The 22,793-nt window shown below is 44.1% G+C and overlaps 1 protein-coding gene across 4 annotated transcripts in view; it reads right to left on the bottom strand.

Annotated features, from left to right (window-relative positions):
* The window catches only part of unc5cb (unc-5 netrin receptor Cb), a 109,873-nt gene that overhangs the window by 73,793 nt on the left and 13,287 nt on the right, over positions 1 to 22,793 (bottom strand). The window lies entirely within an intron of this gene.

A 22,793-nucleotide genomic window follows, 5' to 3' on the forward strand; every position in this document is an offset into this window, starting at 1 on the left:
CACACCCGTACCCACACAAACAAGTCATAGCCAACGTTGCCAGGACCTTGAATAGGCTCATTACAAATGAAATTGTGCCAGACACAGGCATTATAATATAAATGAGAAAGCGGGAGTGATGCAGAGTGACACATGCCGTGCAGAGGCAGGTTCATGTAGGATGATCCCTTCTGCCCATTAAGTTAGTACCCAGCCTAAGCTCATTAGTCTGTGTCTCTCATTATGTAAGTTCAAAATTCCAAAGCAATGACTTTTAGTGCATCTATATTTCATACTGGTGAACTTGACTTGCTTTTGATGACTTTACTCAACTGTGCCTGTAAAAAAAAAAGCATACTGTAACAGAGACGGATCATGAAACGATGCTTACCTTCAGGTACAGTGGAATCACCAGACACGAGGCAATGGGAAACAGATTGTGAGAGAGAGAGAGAGAGAGAGAGAAAATGAGAAACATATTAGTATAAAAGCATTTGAACAAGACAAAGTGACAATACAAACACTTCTTCCTCTGGTGGAGGTTTTGGTATCCTAATTATATACTGTGAAACATGACTTTAGAGCATTGAACATCAACAGAAACTTTGAAGTAAGGAAACAGAACCAGAGCGCCCCTGAAACCCATATCCTGCCCCCAGTGTAGCCACACATGGCTCTGTTTCAGAGATGGAGGAATTCAGGAGGAACACATGTTTCCGGGAGCACTGTCAAGTATGTAGAACACAACAGAGTTTACCAGAGAAGGGGAACCGGCTTTAATTAGAGTTAAGCAGACCTGGCTCTATTTGTTTTCATTTGTGTGATTTATCCCCTTTCATTTGGCAGCTGGCTAACATGTCCCAGACCATCAGACCTACATCGCCTGAGGTAAAAGGATACGGCTGGCCTTTGGAACAGAGGGCAGGCCTCGGAGTGGGAGAATAAAGGAAGAAAGGCGGTCCTGTGTAGTTTATTGGCCCACAGTTGAGGCCACCTTTTGTGTCGATATACTTGAAGAAGTACCAGGGGTGGTGGAAATATTACAGGTGACCAACATATTTTGCTATGGGGAACTACACTTCCTTTTATTCATGTCCTCAAGGGGAAACGAGATATGAGCAGGATGAGGGTTGGATATAGCCTAGAGATCAAATATGGGTTATTAGAAATTTGGACAAGCACTCTAAGTAAAGCTCTATGTCTTAAGGGATCTAGCGAAGGCTTTGAGGCTTCAGCAAGTCAAGGAACACGGAATGAGCATCTGCGAGCATCTGCGAGATGTTTGATGGAGAAGAAATCAATCAAAAGCTAACATCTGCACCTAACAATTCCTTACTGCAGAAGAATCTACAAACCATAAACTCCAATATGGAAGGTGAAATGATCCGAGACGCATGATCTAGATGCCTGTCATTGTTCACTCAGAAGCAACGCACTTACCCGCTTTTCCTCTCTCCTCTCCTTTTTTTTCCCCCATTTAACTCACACTTACATTGCACTGAATGCGCCTCATAGGATTACAGCTAATGTGTATACATTCCAACTTTGTGATCACATTACCCATAGCCACCAAGGCTGATCCATCCGATGGAAACACATAAGGCTTGAATTTAGCTGTAAGTCATCATTGCCAGCTTGTCATTGAAAGCATGTTCACACAAAATAGGAAAAAAGGAGCCCCGAGCTAATACAAATTAGATACAGATATAAGGGCTCAGCAGCAGAATCAAGAACCTTTCCTCATGGCTGCAAACACCGGAAAGCAACAGTCTTACATCAGAACAAAAAGCTTGCGGAGAAACATATCAGAGAACGTATCACTGTTTCGATTCTGACAAACGGCTATGGTGGGTTTGTGTGTGTGTGCGTGTGTGTGTGTAATGACCAAGCCTGCCTTTACTCAAAGCCTTCCTGTGAGCAGGTGATCAGATCCAAGAAGTAAATTTACAGTCTGGTCAGCCTGGAGGCAGCTGAGGGGTCTAGGAACATCAATAAAGGGTTAACCAGCACTGTTAAGATTTAAAGGGGCAGTAAGTGGCTCCATTAGCCCGGCTGACTGCAGCAGCCGTAAGGCGGAGGTGGGGGTACGCTGGACGGAGGAGCGAGCAAGGCAGGAGACGAGGTGCCCCCCCTTAGACATCAGACCAAGGCAGAGGAGACAAGGGGGCTGGAGGGCAAAGTCAAGGACTGCTAGTCAGACATCAAATCAAAGCTACTGTTGTACCTTCCAGTCCCAAGACGGAGGCGGTACAGTCACTCAGAAAAGAGCAGGAAACACTACAGGAAATGAGAGGGAGCCTAGGAACAGGTCTCATACCAGCAGGCCGACACAGCTTCACAGTGTGCACATCTGAGTCTGATCAGAAATCAGTGGAGACTCGGCCTTCTCTTTGCTTCATGAGCCATTCCATTCATTTTTTCTGGAGAACTTCCTGCTCTGCTCCCTCTCAGAGGTGATGTTGTTGCCTGTTTGGCAAGTGTCTACTAAAAGGATTTACAAATTAGGATTAAGTTTTCAGCTGGACGCCAACCTGAGTGGGGAACCGTCCAAACGGCCTGAAGATTCAAGGCAGCCATTTGAGTTCGGCTCCTGCTTTCTATAAACAATATCGACAACGATTTGCTCTGCCCTCACAAATAAATGTAAAGAGAATCTCTTACACACAAATATTTACCACACCCAAACAAGGTGAATTTGAAATCCATCTTTTCTATTCAAATTGACCCACTGACCCAGGTCCTGTGCCAGCCAGCAAAGAAAATATTCCAAAAATGCAAACGACGGCCCAAACTGCACACACACGCATTTTGTGTCGTGCATGCATACACAATCCTGCAAGCTAAGACCTGTGATATTCCTTCGAGCATTTTTGTGAAGTGACACTTTGACAGCAAATGCTCCTTCGGTATCTGTGCAATGACACAAAGAAAATATGCGCAGAGTAATTGTAAGCTGGTCTAAAACAGCAAAAGATTAAATCTGGGTTAATATTCTCTCTGACCTGCTGTATAAATGGTTGGATGATACACGTGATAATATCCTAATTCAAATTTCACAACCTTTTAATTCACTAATCCATAGCTTTCATTTCAATTTGCACTTTTCCCAACACAGATAATACACAGTCCCTAGTCAGCGGTTCTACCCTTTAATAAGTGAGGGTCTCAACCCAGCACTTTAATAAATGTGTTAATTCAGGACTCACCAGGCAGAAACAATGCCAGCATGAGAGATAAATTCCCCCGCGTTCATTTCCTCTGTCTGTCTTATGGCTTGATGCTGAGCTGGAGATCACCCATGGGGGGGAAATGAAGATCATACATCACATTGAGACATACCCATGACTGGAACCTGGCTTCGTCCCACCCCTCTGTTAGTGCATCTGTTTGCCTGTTTTTTTCTGTGCTGTAGTATTACCACCAGGCTATTTATTGTGGATAACGCAGACTGCAGCCTGGTGGAAAAGAAATTTGCTAGGTAAATAAAAGGGAGTTGATTTTAGTTGTAAATGTGGCAGCCAGAGCCCAAGATATAACTCTGCGCCATTTTCTGACAGGGAATGTGATGGTCTCTGTGTGTGTGCCAGTGTGTGTGAGCGCAATTGTCCACTGCATACTGACAGGGGGCTTTTTATTACTAAACGAAGCCCACTGAAAAGGCTGCTTCTAACTCAGCCTGAACGTTTCTATTATTACCTCTCAGTGCAAAATCCCCAAGGCGAGTGTTCTGCTGGTCTGTGAGGGAAAACATCTTTACCGAGATAATAACCCTCCTTCTAATTACAATACGAGCAATCACAGCCACGTACAGACCCACTTGTACACAGCACAGAGAAGGATGAGGAAAAAGGTGACATATACCCTATATACAACTCGGTGAAGGTCTGTGTTTTTCAGGCTAGGATTTGCTCCAGTGTTGAAAAGTCGAGCTCATTAGTGGTGGCTGTGACAATATGGCCGGGACCTTGGAAAAAAGCTTCAATCAGTAACTACAGAGATAATCACTCCTGCAAAACCTGGGACTGCATCAAAAGCAGCTCAGTAGGTGACAATTACATTATATTACTGTGTGCACAGCCTGGAGAGGTAAACTCATTCAGAGGACTGGGATCAGAAACCAAATGACTAATTCACTGAGAATGAATGAATGTGAGTCACCAGGCTAAATGGAGTTAATAATGAAGCTGTGGTCCTGGACTTTCCCTCAGGTATGTTTATCTGTCTGTTTAACCTTCCCTTTATTCTTTGTATCCTTTTCTTCTCAAATCTGTGTTTGACATCTCTAATTAGGCTCAGTACACCAGGGTCAACGGTTAAGTTGCCCATGTCTGGAATTCCTCAGAAAAGTCCTCATTCCTGACTGACCTGCACCGTAAACACGCGGCTCCATAATCTTCTCCCTCCACCACATAAACACACAGGCATACACAAAAGACTCAGGTTCCAGACCATCGATAAAACCGCGCACCACTCCACTCGTGTCACTCGGTCCCTCTCCTCGTTTCCTTTTAATGGCTTTTTGAAGGGGACTGAAAGCTTTTCCTGCGACTCTCGCTCCCAGTTTGTTTAAACAAGTTAATTAGTGTGGTTGATCTGATGGGACTCCGGTGCCTCTCCGGTCTGTCACAGACTGTGAGCTGCCAGTCAGCGAGACAAAAAGACACTAATCCCTGCTCAGTTCACTGTCTGGTAGCAGCAGGGACAGGAGACAGCTTGACTGAGCACACCGCTGAAATGAAAATGGGGTCTGAAAAGCCCGAGAAAACAACTCAGAGCTCAAAAAAGTAGGTTGTAACAATCAAGGCTGATTGCCATAAATCTAATTAACACTTTAGGGTCACTTTAGGATCACCAAACTTCAAATTTACAGGAGATAGGAAGACTTAAAAAAAAAAAAGCCATTTTCAAGTTTTACCTCATGTCCTCCTCAAGATGCCCCGATATCCATATTGATATCTTTATTGTAAAACTCAACCCTCTGAAGCTTCTTTTTTATGGATCCAAGCCTGATTAGCATGCATGAACTATTATGTCTAATCAATGGATCACCGATGGCAACTACTTCTGCTTGGGGAGAGCACTAATTATTGATCACAGCAACAGTAAATATTGATTTGTAAGTCTTCCTCTCTGCACGGTGTTCCTCAAACCTGTGGTTCTTTTGCCAGCAGCCTATGCTGTGGGAAATGAAAGTGTGGGGGGGGGGGAAATCATAAGAACATGTTTCTCGGGCTAAGAGGAGCTTAATTTAATTTGCTCGAGGGTGGACTGTGATTTGATATGGTTAGGCTGAATTAGCAGCACGACGTCACAATGTAAAATTCATAACATCTCATATTGAGGGTAACTGAGTCCTTAAACAATGGGTCTGTGGGCAAGGGAACCGTGTGGCCACGCAGTTTCTCTCTTATTAAATTGTAAGGAAAAGAACCGACTCGAAAGGGATTCGCAGGTGGGAAATGTGTGAAAAGATAACGCCCGGAGAGAAGAGGGGAGGGCAAAAAGTACGAGGAGAGGTCAAACCTCCTGAGCGAAGGGGCCAAATGAAAATGGCTCCATATGAGGAGAGTCTGTCTAAATCCTCTTCAAAGGAGGAGAGAGACACAGGGAGCAGGAGGAAATGCAGAATGTTGAGGAGCTGCTAAGGGGGGGGGGGTTATTGATTAAGAGAGCAAGAATGTGTGAGAGGAGACAGGCCCACAATTGAGAAAAAGGTAGAGGTGAGAGTGTGGAATAAAAGGATATCTGAAACAGTAAGAGAAAGAGTAACACTGGGAGTTGAAAGCAGGTTCAGACTCAATCACCAGGTAATGGGGAGAGGGAAAGTAGAAGTGGGTATTGTGAGTATAAGACACAATTATACCCCCACATCTCCAAAGTAAGCCTCTGGTGGTTGATGAGCGGATGAAAGTGGAGTAGAGGGGGTAACCAAAAGAGAGATAGTGGTAGTGATAGTGAGATAGTTAACATGTTCCCAGCTATCCCAGGCACCCCTGCTGTCCCTGCCAGTCAGCAGACATCCTGCTCTCTTCCTAATGAGTTGTTTACATCCACAGCAGAAGATCAAAACCTCACCTCCAAGTCATGGTTGGCAGCATCAATACTTCCAGATACATTAAGAATCTTTGGAATTTTTTTTTTTTTTTAGTAAGCCCCTGTTTGAAAAACAGGGGCAAACACATTATTAGTTATACGCAGTTCTCTTTCCGGAGTTCATCCCTAATTTCTATGACTTTGGATGCCTGGGGATTGTGTACGAATCTTCTTTAATGACCAAGATTAATGTTAAGTAGCATTATGGTAATGGAGGTACCAGACCTATTCCACTTTATTAAATAAAGCTGCTTGAAAATGAATATGATTATGGATTCTGCTGCTGTTAATGGAGCGTGGCAGAGAACAATGTTGACTTTTCTTCTCATTATTGTTTTGATATGATGATCAGGGTGTGTTCTGCTTTGCTGTACCGTGCCTCATGAACACACACTGTTATACACAAGGAGACAGGCACGAGCGTCAGCCGGCATGTGGAAGTATACAATATAGCATCACAGCGGGGAGCTTTGCCGATGCCTGCGTATGTGTGCATGCACATTTTTACATCTTTGCAGAGATCTAAATCTGTTCAAGTCATGTGACATACACTCTTCTCAAATAGTTGAGACAAAACTCTATTCCAACGAAAATGTGTTTTTTATTTAGCTGATTTTATTATTTTCTGTAACTTGAACGCAGTTTAAAGTTAGGCAAAGGTTGAAAATGGGTTTTAGTTTAGGTAAGACAAGTGAGACAAGTAGCAGTTAGTTCTTAGTTTTGAGTAAGTAACTTGATTTAAATGAAGTCAATGCAATGTCCCCAAAGAGCCTGTAAACAGTGTGCGTGTGTGTGCGTGTGTGTGTGTGTGAGTGCACGCAAAAAAAGATCCACGTCAAGAGACAAAACATGAGACAGCAAGAGCTACTGTATGCACCACCGCATCCCCGGCACTCCTTTCAAATTTCTGTAACAATAGATTCATGCAGCACTTTGAAAGAGATGCAGCACTGTAGCGGCACCCCATGAAGATCTGCAGCAGCCCAGAAATCAAACCCACTGCTGTGAGCGTTTTAAAAATGTAGGCTACAAACTTCACTTGGATTACAAAAGCCGGAATATAACGCCGGCACCTACTTCTGAGAGACGCCCATCTTTTATTCAACCTAGACACTTGAGAACAGCCCGGATTAAGCCGGCTTCGGTTTGAGGTTCTCCACCTGTGTGTGCGCTTGTCGGCGCATGCATTTGTGAGAGCGCGCGCACGTGTGACACCGAGGCCAAACTCATAAAAGCTCACTCCAGATTTGAGGTCTCTGTTCTTCATGTGATGAGCTTTCAGTTGTCTTCTGTCTCCTCTCCTCTCGCACTCGGTTTTACCCCGGATTGCCCCCTCCCTCTTCCTTTTTTCTTTCGTCCCCCGAGTCGCAGGCACCAGAGCACTTAACCTCGGCAGACCTCCCCCACCTCTCAGTCTGCCCCCCGACGCAGACGCAGCGTCACATCAACTCGGCTCATATTTAGCCCTGAATATAAAAGATTAATGGGAGGAGTAGAGGTGGGGGGAAATCAAGGTTTGGGTCTGCCAAAGGCTCCGGGCTCCTCCAGTCAGAGAGCTCTCGCTTGTGTTGCCGTGGAACTGCAGAGGGTCTGTAGTTTTAGCTGAAGTGCTGAAAGGAAGGCGGCGTCACGCCGAGCTTTCCACCCTGGTGTCACTTTCAGTTTACCTTCCCCTGCTGAGAATCTTCCACCAATTATTTGGGCTACAGCACACACTGCTCTCCGTCCTCACAACAAACAATGACATCAAATACTACGTCTTCAGGGATCCTTTCAAAAACCAAGTCCTCTCTCTCTCTCTTTTTTTTTTTATTTTTTTTGACAACCTCCCTTGAAACAAGGGAGACCCAACAGAACATTCAAACACAATGAGTAATAAAATATATTCTGATACTTGTTCTACAGTTCCAAGTGACGATTAATTGAATATGTCGAGACAATGTCGATAAACACCTAAGTGCACGCAGCACCTTTCTGTAAAGAGATATAGCCCGGAGTAAGGTTGCAAAAGGAAATGCAATTGGATAACACGATAGATCAGTGATAAAAGCAGATTACACGGCACCATCTATTTCTTTAAGCAATCTATTGTCTCTTTACAATCTCTGACCTGATACAGAGGAAGAGAGGCAGAGCAGGAGCGGCGGAGAGGATCATCCTGATGAAAAACACACACTAAGCTCCCTTCAGAACATCAAATATTAAGAGCCAATATTAGCCCTGCCTTCATCACCCCAGCCTGGATGCTGGAGCAAGAATCACCCTCATGAGAGCTCCTGTGTGTCATGCATGTGTTTTTGGGTGTGTTGTGAAGGAAAAGTAATAAGTGACAGAAGCTTGTGTGTGTGTGTGTGTGTGTGTACAGCAGCTGAGAGAAGTGAGAGGTCACTCACAGGGCATTGCTCAAAAAGCTTCCCCTTCATTTTGGGGTTGAGCGTAAGAGTCAGGGTGGAGCGGGCTTTTAAAGACAGTACTTGTTCTGTGTGACTTCAGCTCCCAGTGGTGGAATGACGGCGCGGGCAGGAACCAAGGCTTTGGTGGGCTCGCTTCATCCGGGTCCAGCAGTGTGACCAACAATCACCATCCCACCCATCTGAAGTTTCCTGCATGCTCCCTGTTCACACCCCGGAGTGCCAGGAGTTCAATTCCGTTACATTTCAAGCACACCAGTGAACGTGCCAGTCTTTTGTGTCCCATGTGTCAATAAAACATCAGAGCAGATCAAGCCCAAAAAATCCAGACATAAGGACTCCATTGTAGGTATTTGAGGTTTAGAACAACTTCTAGTCTCTCTCTGCTGTAACGGTTCAGGCTGCGGAGCATCACAACAGCAGAGTTTTAAGCTCTCTTCCCAAAAGACCTCTGTTCTCTTGTTTGGCACTTCCCTCACCAGCACAACTGCTCCCATCATCCTCCGAGATTCCTCAAAGGCCCTTTTTCAGAGAATAAAACTGCATAAAAAATTAGCGAAAGCACTAGCTGTTAGTGGAGCAACTGAACTATAGTTAGAAAACACAGAAAGCTCATCCAGAGGGCAGTTTTCGTCAGGCTGGAGTGCTGCGTGGGACTCTTACTCAAGTAGTCCAGGGAGGAATGAGCTAAAGGTTAAAGTTAGGCCTGTGCTCCAGAGGAGCTCTCTTTACAGCTCACTAAAGAACTGCTAAAGATGGTGAATATGGACACTCACAGGTCACGTATAGGTCCCATTTAAGCTAAAAGCAATGAAAAAAAGCATTTCAGACCCAAAAGACAATATTTCTGCCTCTCATTACAATGTCCCCACATAGCACTCCAACCTCTGGACACAGTGCCTTATTCATTATTCAGGTAACATGTGACAAAATTGATTTCCTGCCCTCACCGCTCACCCCTCACCTGCCTCCTCTTCCTCTCAGATCAACATTCAGCACAGAGTGCAAAGGGCCCAGCCACACAAGCAAAAAAAATTCAGGGCTATTTGGCAGAGTCGCCCCCATCGAGGCTGGTTTAGGGTTTCACATAAACACACCTTGATCCCTAAATCTCCGCTAAGCCTGTTTCAGTTTCAAAAAGCAAGAAAAGAGTGTGCTCAAACACTTAGGGTAGGCAGGCTGCTAAACAGATCATGTACAGTGGAGAGACTACATCTGGCCAAAAAGACCATCTGAATATAAATGGACAGGTTTTTTTTTATATATCCAGGGCTCTACTCGTGCACTGTCTGTGTGTCTGCATGCGTGCAGGGGCCTTGGTGTGTGTTCATAACCCTGTGCATGTACACAGCTGCCCTCCCTGCAGGGATCCGCTCCTTCAGACACATTTTCACCTCATCTGCGTTTAAGGGCATTAATATTGCACCAGCCGCAGTGGCAGGGTTAAATGGATGACTGGCGGGAAGGAGGGGGGCTGAATGTCAAATGCAATCCCCTCCTCTCCTCCTTGGTTCCCTCTGCTTCCTTCTCCCTTTTCACTCTGATCTGGTATGACACGAGGAGTTCAGGGGGACGCTGTAGAGGGCTCTCCACGGAGACGTGATCTGGAGGCCACTGCACCAGCATGTGTTCTCTGCTTGGAGAATTGTCCAAAATCCATGCAATATATAGAATTTTACTAATAATGCTGGTTCTGCAGGTCTTCAAATGTGGCCATTATAACATAAAAGCGATTGACTATGGATGAAATATGGCTTGAATGAAAGAGATTTGATATTTATGAGCTTGTTACATCTTGAAAAAGCATGCAACCTAATGCATTATCCAAATCATCTGGATCATACGAATCTGTCCTGCTGGGACGACAATGCTATGCAGCCACCCAAACGCCTTTTATGTTTGTTCTTTAATTAAGTCCCTTTCCTATCACTGAATTTATCACTCTGATATTCTGTGGGTTGATGGAGAATGAGGAAGAACAAAAAGAGAGGGGCAGGGCATGGCGGCCCGAGGAGCCTCACATCAACGAGGTCACACGGAGGTTAAGTTAACAGGCATACAAGCTTCTGAAAAATTAAAAGCATGAGCTCACGAAAGCCTCCCTCCAAACACAAGTGGCATGACCTGGAGAAGATGTGGAAAGAGCACAGTGTACACGGGCATCCAGACACACAACTCGTACAGACACCCACACTGGCGGTGTTAATGCACTCGGCATGTTGATCAGCTTCCGCATGGCTAACTCTGCAACACATGTATTGACACACACTCAGTCCTCCTGCCCAGAATCAGACACAAAAATTCACACAAGCCATGTCCAGTGATTGACTGCTCAGTGGAGCGAGAAGCTGAAGATACATACCGACAGGACAGACCGTTTCTGATGGACAGATCATATCTCTCTCTCCAGGGTTTTTTTTTCTTTTTTTTTCTCTATTTATTAACACACACACACACACACACACACACACACACACACACACACACACACACACACACACACACACACACACCAAAGTGGGAGGTGTGCTTAGTGAAGTGTGAGGTGTAAGCGTAGTCATGCAGGGTCATGGGGGCAAGGTGTGGGTGCTTCATCTCTGAAGTGTTAGAATGCCAATTACTAAGTGTAAGAATGCCAATTACTCGGATTTTTAGTGTGTATCACTGTGAAGTGAGTCCCAAAGGTTTGGTTTTACAGAAAAAAAAGGAGGCTTTGTTCCTGAAGAAAAGAATATTATATGAATACAATCGATTAATACTGCCATATATTGCATTATATTAAAAAAAATAATAATTTCTTAAAATAGTCCAGACGCACAGGGGGACGGGGACAGGAGTGTGAACATTTGCATCATGGTTTCTGCGTGCGTATGTCCATGGTTGTATCACAAAAACGTCAAACTAACTTGTGGCAAAGCAGGGAAACTGCAGGTTTTGAGAGATTTCTGGCATTGCCATGTATATGGCTGTCTGAAACTGACACTTTTCTGAAACAAAAAACAAAAACCATGCTGTTTCCAGTCCATCATTCTCCAGTAAAAAGGGGCATAGTCCCCTCATTGTCATTTACACATACTAATGTTTGGAATAAGATGAAGCCCTTCCTCAGTCTCAAAAGGAAAGAATAATGCATTTAAAGCAAAGCTGTGATCAATTTGATGGCATAATTGCAGCATTCAACCTTTTCAACAACGTGACCAACAGGTTATGTAACATTAAAAAAATAATCATACCCCATTTATACACGTGAGTTATTCACTTCACTGTGTTTCTGGCTCGATACCAGATGGGATAGATTGGTTATCAAATACCTGTCACATCTATCAGCCGCGGCTTGTCTGTAAACAAACATGCTTTGACAGCAGAGATTTGATGAGTTGATACAGAATAATGAGCCACTTAGTCATTTAGGAAGAGAGAGAGAGAAAAAAAGCAGGTCACCATGCTCATATTCCCTTATTGACTAACTGCTTCCACTGCCCGTTCTAGCAGTTTCGTACTTCTCTATCCAAAGAGTTCTCTTAGAAGCAGTAAACACGAAATTATCTCTGCAGAGAACTCTACAGAAGTGTGAGCAGTGAAAGAAGATGAAAAATGCCTCCACACATGCACACATGAAACCTTCGTTTTCAATTTTGTCGGCATTGTGCATCCAGGATGTCCTTGGGGTGCCACTGTAAAAATTTTCAAAGTTCTGATTTTCATGACATGTTGAGCGCAGGTGGATGAAATGTGGCATTCATCATTCGAGCAATCTTCAAGCTTCTTTTTTTTTTTCACAGCCCCCCAAACCATATGCCATTTCATTTCACATGCATGTTGTTAAAATGAAGAGCACGGCTCATATATTCACCTCTTGTCACACTATTTTTAGATTTTCAATAAAGTGGTTGTCATCGTTGCTAGGGTTTGAAAATCTGCAGAGCAAAACTGCGCCGAGCTGAAAACCAAGTGTGGGATCAACAATCGCTCAGATGTGACTGCAGACTGTCCCTGTTAGACTGCATACAGTGAAGTACCTGCAGGTCTTGGAGATCTTGTAAATGAGGATTAAAAACAATATAAATTAGCTTGATTCACTAAAAAAAGGTAGGCAACAGAGGGGAAAGATATTTAAAAGCAGAAAAAAAATATTTTTTTGATGTATAATGTTGTTGTATCATATGTATCAGCTAAAAATCAGAAAAAAAAACAGTTTTATTTGAGACAAAAACAAGAAGAAAACATATCATTCTCAGTTAGTTTCCATTTTTTCACTACGAAGTCAAAACATAGCGTTTTGCATCAAGCAAAAAGAGCACAAGCACATCTTTACTGCTTGATTTTTGGGAACGGCAAAGCGTTCCACTCTTTACATCATGAAGGAATCAAAGAAAATGCAGATCGCTCGGTGGGAACGAGCAACCTTGAAATTATCAGCAAAGTCAAATTTAAATACCCCTTGATTTTCAAAACACACATCAGTCTCTGGCTCCGCACGCCATGCATTAATTTAAAACCGGGGAAAAACAGGAGCCATGGTGAAATGGTGAAGGAGACAAGTGTGTCATTTATCCTTCCACCTCCAGGTTAATTGACAAGATAATTACAAGACCGAGGCGGAGGATGAAAACTGACAGGGGCGCATACATGCCTGTAAGTGCATTTTTAAGACAGAAAGCTCGATGAGTTCTTGAACATTTGCACATGTTTTGAAGTGCAATTCATTATGCTGGCAGCTGCATTTGTTTATTTGTAATGAGTGACTGCATGGGTATTTTTTTTTTTTTTTTTCATGGGAAACTTGGCTTGAATCAAGCGACTCTTATTTTCCCTCACAAACATGCCAAGCAGTTTCCAACACAGTAGTCGGGCCTGGTGGAGAGTTTCAATAAAAACAGTGAGAGAACATCGTCGAATGAAAATAAAAGAAAACCAGAAACTAAACTCAGAAGTTGAAAATGTCACATTGTTTACTTGCAAATGAAGAAAATATGAAAAAAATCCTTCCCTGAGATGTGACATAATAACTGATTTGATTATGCAACATTTGACCAAGATTTTGGACTTATTTAGATTTTATGGCTGTAGAATTTGGAAAATAAGAGTAATCCTAAACTACTTCAGTTACTCAGTATGACCAGGTGGTATTGAAAAGCTCAGTCCTTATCTATAGGTGCAAAGAATCGATTTCTCTGCTTTCTAGTTTGTTTTTTTCAAACCTTTAGATATCTTATACAGTCTACGATTGATGATTAAACCATTCCAAGTCCAGTCAGTCACTACAGGACAAGAGTATAATGGTTCATTAGAGATTTCGTGTTTTAACGGTGGAAAACAAACAGACAGCATCATGGCAGTTTAGTACTTAGCAGTTCAACTGCTTTTTATGAATGACAGTAGGGTTCAGTCTCCTCCAAGCAAACAAGAAAATCTTATAAATGATAATAAAAGCTTGAACTATGCAGATTTTCTTTTTCTAAGACAAAAGCACAAAAAAAAAAAAGAAAAAAATCTCAAATTCCCCAGTTTCATTTTACAAACTGGAATAAACTTTTTTGACCCTTCCCCTGAATTTCAAAGATGAGTAACATTTAATTTTTGAAAAAAAAACCCAAACTCCTTGCCCAGAACAAGCCTTGAGGTATTTCTGTAAAGCTCCAGTAATGCAAACAAGAACATCTTCACAACATTAGCATAAAAGTTGAGCGCAAATAACTGAATGATAAACGCTATAATAAATGGTGTGAGCCTAAAGTGTTTTTCAAGCTTTGTTCAGAACAACTAGACATCTGAGTCTAGCCAAGAGGATGTCAGTGAGTCATTCATTTTGCCCCCAGGGACTACATTCAAGCTTTCTCCTCTCTGTCGTCCATTCTCTCCGTGCCCCTCTCTTTCTTTCTAGTGCTACAGCTTTCTTCCTCCCGTGTTCAACAGCTGTGGAGCAGGGTTAGGGTCAAGCGAATCTCACACTCACTCGCTCCCACACACACGCGGATGTGCCACTGCTAGGCTTGAATGCAGCTGAGGATGTGGAGGCGCAGGACTGGATTTTCCCATGCCAATACTTTAACTGCTGGCTGTATTTGAAACTGCAGGGAGACCTTCACCGCCCTCTGGATCCCTCTGCTGGCCCCTGGCCCCTGGCCCAGAGGCTATGTCTTCTTCCCTGCTGGGGCACTCAATAGACTGTGTGTATGTGTGTGGTGTGTGTGTTCCTGGCCAATCTCAGGAGGGGTTCTGTCATTCAGTCATCAGCCATTCAGCTACCAGCCCCAACATTGCAGGCCGCCAGAACCTCGCCCAGGGCAAGTCATCTGTCTTTAAAAAGACAACAAACTGCAATGTTTCCCGTCACCCTTAAAAATCTGCTTTTTTCCCCCCCCAATGCACCATTTCTCCTCAAGTCCACAGCCGGTTTTCTGAAAGTCGTTGTCTTTGCAAATATATCTTTCTGACTGGTTTTCTTCCCCCTTCTTTGTTTTGAGCTCACAAAATTACTGTTTGCCTTTGTCCCTCCCTCCTTCCATCAGCCATTCTGTTCCTGGGTTTGTGTAGGACATCTCCTGCAGTGGTAGTTGAAAGCATTCCTCCGACTCCCCTGTCATCATGGCTTATTTAATAACTATTCCAATAAAGTCAACGAAAAACCCCGTCCCACCCCTCGTTCCTTCTCTACGTGGGTCCGCAAACCTCACCCTTAGGTCTGATGAATGAGGCCATCAGGCATGCCAGCTGCCCCGGAGGTGAGCAGGCTGCCCCTGCCGGGCAGCCAGGCCACCGAGCCAGGGGGAGGAAGTACAACAGGATAGGGGAGGGGGGGGGGGGCAGGACCAGCATGCCAGAACTCACACCAGGCAGGGCTTGGACGGAACGAGGCAGTGGAAATATGGAGAAACATAGGGACGGCCAGGGAAGCAGAGGGGTACAGGATGCACAGGCAAACATGAGGCCGGCCGGAACGCCAGCAGCACAGTGGGCATTATGGATATACTCAAAACATGTTTTTGCTCACAGCTTGATTGTGACTTTCCATTTCTCTCGACAACAGTTGTTCCATATTCTACTCTGCAGTACATTCGCCTGGCAACTTTTGAAAAAAGCTCAGAGAAAACAAATTTGCATTTGTTCAATAGGTTTTGCATTAATTAGTCAGATTTAAATTAAAGCTTTATATTCATTACAGTGGTAAATCAGGACCATACTGAGAATCAAACACTGATTCTCAATAGTAAGCCTTCTGTCTAATCTGTAGGTGAATAAATTAAATTGTGTATGCTATATTTCTGCATTTCTGGTCACATATCCAGGGCTGCCTGCATATGGAAGAGGCAGGAAAGGGGGGAAGTTTCTAACGTCCTTAAGTCTTAAAATTGGGAATTAAACCTCATGCAAACGTGAATATACGTCAGTCCATTAAGACCGCTCCTTAAATACTCATGACTACTGTTCCACAGCTGGCTGTTTATTCCAAAACAAGAGCTGTTCAGAAAACACGAGGCTTGTTGACGACCGTCGAGCCATCGCTGTTTCCATACTACCTGCCATATTTTTGACTCAACCCACTTTAACAGCATATGTGACCCCCTCCCATCCACTCCTGCCAAACAGCGAGCCATGCCCTCTATTCATTACACTACAGTCTCTCTGTGCCACTCGTCAAGCTGCTGCCAGCCACGGCTACGCAGCGCTGAGACAGAGACAGCAAATTGGTCAAAGCAACAAAGCTGTCGGGGAAAAATTCTTGACAGAGTGAGGAAAGAGCAGAGGCTAAATGTTTCCCCAACGCACATGAATCTTAATGTGAATAAAGGAAGACGTCCAGGAAGAGGAACTGTGATTCAACTGGGAACGTACAGCAGCCCTGCATGACACTGAAGCTAAGAGAAAGAAAAGTACAGTAAATGACAGTCGCAGCACCATTTTTCTTCATCGAGGCTTCCAGGGAAAGACTTTGCTGGATCTGCTCAAGGATAGCTAGCCAACTTGAATCTCAAAATACCCACCACCTTTGATTTGCTGAGGAGCTGCTTCTATATTCCCAAGCAGCGTCTAGGTTAGCTGCGTTGCTACCTGTTGTAAAAAAAAAAAAAAAATCTTTTTATCTGTATCCAACTCACTATCTCTCTTTACGTTCCCATCCTTTGCCACTGGGGAAATCTTTATTTTCATATCCAAGCAAACATTTTTATAAATGCAAACAGGCTCTCGGAAGGCAGCTTCAGAAGCGAGACCTGCCCAGTACCTGAAAGCATAGCAGCATGTCTCTGATGGCCCCAGCCCTCAGAGTAAGCACAGCTGTGTTGAATATTTCCTTCACACTCCTCAGTTCATTTGAGGGTGATCTGAGCTCAGTTAGCCCCCAGGACATGGAGCGGTAAACAGGCCTGACTATCAAAGCAAACCACCCCTGTCAGAAAGACTGGAATATGAGCCTCTGACCACTGAAGCTGCGGATGCAGGCAGGCAGACACGCAGCAGTGGGGCAAAGCTCAAAGCCTCCTTGACAGCAGCTGGCTTAACCTAGTGCTTATAGGCTGAGGAAACAAGATTCCCTAAATCATCAGTGGGCTACAGGATTGTAGGTCTACTGTAGCCACGACTGTAATTACTGCAGTCTGAGTCGGAAGTGGCTCTAACTAACCTAATCATCACCCAGGCACTAATTGGATACATGCATTCTTTGGAAAATCCAAATAGTCGGTTGTGTTCTTTTTTTTTTTTTTTCCACAAACTCAAATAAAATAAACACTTTTCCAGCAACTCTTTAAGTGCCCTGGTCACGTTCCTGCTAACAAAGAAATGCGCAACGTGGAGTTTTTTTATAAATATCCGAATCATGATCATTCAAAGCAGCGCCAATTATGTACCAAAAACACATTTAATGACCTTCAGTAAAGGTTTTGCGGTTTTTAATCAGATCTCGCTGATCTGTAATCAGCGTATGAAAAGCACAGAAAATCATTCTCAAAAAAGAAGAAGAAGAAAAAAAACAGCATTAAGTAAGAAAATACAGTGACACAAATAAACTAAGGATGAATAGCTTGAACTGAAAAACCACATGGTCACCAAGGGGGTTAATACAAGAGAAAAGCTATTTTTCTAAACATAAATGCGAGCTGCTTTTCATCTGGTTCGAGTCACATTCAGGTTAGTCATTCAAGCTGAAGCGTGATCACCAATCCATGAACTGTTGAAAATGTAAAGTCAACAGTTTAATTGGCCCACGTGGCAGAGATGCAGGCAGAAAGGCACCGAAGTAGCCAGTATGACTGCCCACATCCTTAGCATGTCTCGTCACCTAAACACAGCCTCGCGCTGCGGGGGAAACGACTGGATGCATTTAGCTCGGCTCATCACAGAGTAGCATTCATCCTGAGGAAATGGCATGCTCCGGGAGATGTGTTTAAGTTGAGTGTGTGCGAGGAGACGGAGCTTATGACTCCAACCGCTACCCTGTTGTTGGTTTTGAACAGTTGGCTTGAGCACACAAAAACAAGCTGAACTGCACGTCTCTCTTTTTTTTTTGAGAATTTGCTGCATATACTTACTTCTTAATTAAACAATTCTCCGTTCGGAGAGCTGGTGCATCATTGAGAAGCGCAGACCCCGCCATCAGTGTCATTATTGCACTCATATTACCTCATTACAGCGTGCAGAAGGCCACAGCCTCAGGGACAGATCTTCACCTCTGTCAAATTGTGTCAGCCTCTGTAAATGTCTCCCTGCCCAAAGCAGCATAAAGAGGCTGTATTACTGGAGAACTAATGCTAATTAATGCTAACAAGTCCATCAGAGCCTGCCTAAAGTAAACAAAGATTAAATTTGGATAATTTATGTTTCGTCAGCTTAGCACACACATCTTAAAACATCATCTGTCAGGGCATTCACAGCCAATACTTTTCACACACCGAACATTAAAGAACCACATGTTTGATACGGCCGCCTTCTTCTGTAAGCTGTTGAAAAAGTACGGGGGGGGGGGGGGGGGGGGGGGGGGGGGCACACGGAAACAGTGAGTTCATGTATTTCTTTCGCACACAGCTGGGCATGTTTTGCAGAGTATGTCACCGAAATTAGCAGCGAAGTGAATGATGAATGTCCCTCAGCAGACCAAACTTCAGAGCCACCCTGCACAGAACTTGGAGTGTTTCAACATTTATGAAGAAAATAGACCATTAACCACAGCTATTGTGACACGGGGTTGAAATCCCTTTAATGTCAAACGAATTACGAGAAAGTATTTAAAAGAGGAACAGGGAGAAGAAGAAAAAAAAAAAAACGCTGTGAGGGGGCACTTAAGAGATCCACTGTCATACAGGATGTCCCTCCGGTCCTGACCAATTCCACTCTTCACTATGCTCAGCTCAATATCCTTTCATTCCTCTCTTGTTTACAAAGTAATTTCTGCAGAGGATTTAACAAGATCTTTGAGCTTCACTACCTCCAGTGGGAAAATAAAGAAAAGACGTCCCTCAATGAATCTGATGCTTTCTCTCTCTCCTTTTTTTTTTTTTTTTTACTCAGTCCCCATAACAAGTTCCTCTTCTTTCATATGCTTTTTTTTTTCTGTAGTGGCATTTCCTGGTGAATGGCACAAAAAGCTTCCCCCCCCCAAAAAAAACAAACAATGAAAAGTAAAGGGAGAGTGACACACACAGAGGGAGTGTGTCCGTGTGTGTTCTTGGTGAGCTCCTCAGAGGTGGGTGACGGCTGTGAAAGGCCACATTGTTGATGTCAAGGCCAGTCAGCATCAAAGGGTTGATTCAGGTTGTGAGTGGAGTTCTCTCCCTCGTTCTTGCTCTCTCTCTCTGTCTCTCTCTCTCCACTCAGTTCCCAAAAGACCCCAAAGACATCGTGGTTTACTGTTCAGTCAAAGAACAATATTTGGAGTTGACGTGTAAATTTAGCCTAAGGTCAAGGGGCGCACAGTAACATGCTTGAGCGTGCATGAGTGAAAAAAAACTGAAGCGAGGCATTCTTTATTCCCCACCCTACCATTAGACGAAAACATCCCTCATGGTCAAAAACATAATTCATTTAGAAAAACAAAAAAATGAGCGATTTTAGATGAAAAAAAACACACACACATACACACACACTCTTTCGCCTACCACACTTAAACTCTGCTGGTCGTGTTTCGATATGTAAATGAAACTGTTCACAAAATCTTTACGTGTCACTCTCCGTTCCGTTGAAACCGAGGTGTAGGGAAAGCCGCAGGGTTTTCTGAAAGCTTTAATTACACGCAACAAAGCGCATTATACCGGTGACTACTGTGTGTGTGAGTGTGCATATATATATTGTGTGTGTGTGTGTGTGTGTGTGTTGGAGGCAGGGGGAGGTTACCGTATGAATTAGTAAAGTTAGACACCAGTAGCTGTGCTACCATGTCAGGATGAGATTTAACGAGCTTTAATAACAGGCTTTAATGAGCTTAATTAGGAATCCATGCGATCCCCATGGAAACGCCTCAACCGCACAGAACCCGTCTCCGGGTCTGAGAGGCTTCCAATTGGATTACAGCGGTTAATGTCACCCAGATACAACGGTGAAAACAAACAGAGCGCTAGAGGGGCGTCGGGTTGGAAGGGGCGGCAGGTGAGCTGAATAGGAAGGACGGGATGGATGTCAGGAGGACTTTTGGCAGTCAAGAAATACCTACTGAGGGATGATGGGGGGTGGAGGAGGGGGGATAACCAGCAGGATTAGTGTTGCTCAGAGATTTGGCTTGTGCACGGGAGACGCAGAGGGATGAGTCCCTTCCTCCACACCTTTTTTCACTCCAATGATAATTGTGCTGGCAAGCCAAATTAACCCCTTCATACCCTCATATTTACTTATTTATCAGCTGATTCTGTACATTGTTTTCTTCTATTTTCTCTCCTTTTCCAAATTTTCCACAACAGGCTGGTTTCAGGCAGTTATCCTCAACTTCATCTGTTGTTCCAAAGCGTAACTTTTCCTTCTGTAAAAGTTTTATATGTTTTATTAGTGCCAACAATTTTGAAGATTGGAAGAGACCCAAAAAAAACAGGACTATACATTGGTATTGCACCTATAATCTTTTTGCAAGAGCTTTTCTTTTCTGAGAGCAAATGGAAAGGTTCAAAACTGACAATGTTTCAGGAACAACATCTACTTCTTTTTTTTATATCTTGTTTTGCTGTATTATCATTGTACAAGAGAGTATTTTTCAATCAGCATACTGACAAACTTTGACAACAATAAAAATGCCAAAAGCGAGTGAATTGAATGACACAGGACATTGTTTTCCACATCAGAGTTAAAGGAAATGCGCATTTATTCACCTTCAAACCGGCAGACCACTTGAAGGCACCAGTGATACCTTGCAGCCCCCTCCTCCTTCTGTCTCTCCAGGATCATTTTGCCTTGTGGTGACAACGGAGGGGTTCTTTAAGTGCAGTCCGACAAAGACGGAGTGACCTTTCAGATAAGCATGATAAAGCTGCCCGTCCTCGGTCTCCGGTACTTCTGTCTGGCGTGCGCGCACGCATAAACACACACACACACACACACACACACACACACACACACACACACACACAAAGACATGCGAGCGTGCACAGACACGGAGGTGAATACACACAGGCATATCTGATGACCTACTCTCCCAGTAGATGAAAAGTCTTCCCTGAGGGATTTTTACACAGGCACGTAGACATGCACACAAGCCAGACTGCTTCCCAGGCGTAAAATCATGGGGTGTCATCTGGTGAGTAGGGTATCAGTGGGCTCTGGGAGCTGCAGAGGTCACAGGGGTCTTTCGGACAACACTGGCCATCTATACATTGTCAGCCCGAAGCTGGGCAGAGCGGCTCATCTTTCACCGTCTATCTGTTTCTCTCTTGCCCATAGCAAGTCCCTTCATGGCAGTGCTATATATAGTTCCCTTGCTTCCCAGGATTCTTTGTGATGTCCTGCTGCTGTGGAAAGAGTCTGGGGCTCATCATTGTAAATCACCCTCTTAGAAGGAATAAAATTTTAAAGAGCTTCTCCTTGGATTGAAACTGAAGTCTCCATTAGAGAGGCCAGAGCAAATGGTTGCTTGCATGGCAACACATTGCAAATCAACACAACAACCCCTTTAATCACCCGCTCGGTCCCTTTGTTCTCCCCCACGTCGGCCTCCACTCTTTCAGCTGTCACTGATAAAGTCCAGTAAATTCTTGATGAAGACAGTCATCGCAGGTGCGCATTTATGGCGGCGATGTGATCGGATATGCGCTTTATTACATCTGCATCTCCCGCAGTCTTCGCCGCCTTCCTGCCGCAATCACAATGATATAGTTTTTTAACCTTGCACAGGTTGCATAGGTCAAAACAGATTAGCGAGGGGGAGAGGTGGGGAATGTAAGCTCATCTTATCATGCTGTGTTCCCCAGCAAAGGGCAGGGCTGCTGACAGTACACAGATAGTTGGCAGCGGGGCTATGGGAAAAGCAGAAGCAGAAACAGGGCCACACAGCAGGAGTGCCCACAGACACTGATTAGAAGGCAAAGCAAGAGATACATAGAGTCTGACAAAAGAGACGTTAAAACCAAAAAAAGAAAAAAAAAGATGCTGCACAATGTTTCAACTTTCAAAGACACATACACATAAGAGTATGATTTCATTTCATGTCATGAGGGAGGGCTGAACTACTCGCCTCATCATCATCCTCCCTCTCCATCGCTGTGTTCTTGGCCTGCTGCACGCCTCCAGGGCCAGCGAAGGCAGCGATTAACGACAACAGCAAGAGTGTGTATGAGTGTGTAAGTGTGTGTAAGGCCTGATCGTTAGAGCGGCCAACTTGTGTAATACAATTACAGAGGCTGCAGAGAAACTGCTAATGTGCACGCAGGCAGCTTTGTCAGATAGATCAGGTATTGAGTTTTCTATGCTTAATTCACTTTCCAGCACACACATGGGTGCATTAGTTAGATTAGAGTGGCGGGAGGGGACGGGAGGTGGGGTCGGTCTACCGCCAGGCCCGGCAGATTTGTTTAGTGGTGGCTGTCAATTACAACCCTGACCCACGCACTAAATGGCTGCTCATCCCATGGAAAAAAAAAAAAAGAGTAGACAAAAGCCAGACAAGATTGGTAAAGACATGAACATTTGCTACAGAGGATAACAAGTGACGTGCTGTGGAGTAAACAATGGTCAAAACACTGTCCGTAATGCTACACCAATAAAACAGAGTGCTGGAGCCTGAAAAGGCAATGTGACCATCAGCGAGATTAGTGAGGCAATGTTATCACTACAATGCTCCGGTAATGGGACAATACAAGGGCCAGTGGAGGATGGGTACTTAAAAATATGAAAGGG

The sequence above is a fragment of the Salarias fasciatus genome (genome assembly GCF_902148845.1).
Source record: "Salarias fasciatus chromosome 7 unlocalized genomic scaffold, fSalaFa1.1 super_scaffold_4, whole genome shotgun sequence".
NCBI classification, from domain to species: domain Eukaryota; kingdom Metazoa; phylum Chordata; class Actinopteri; order Blenniiformes; family Blenniidae; genus Salarias; species Salarias fasciatus.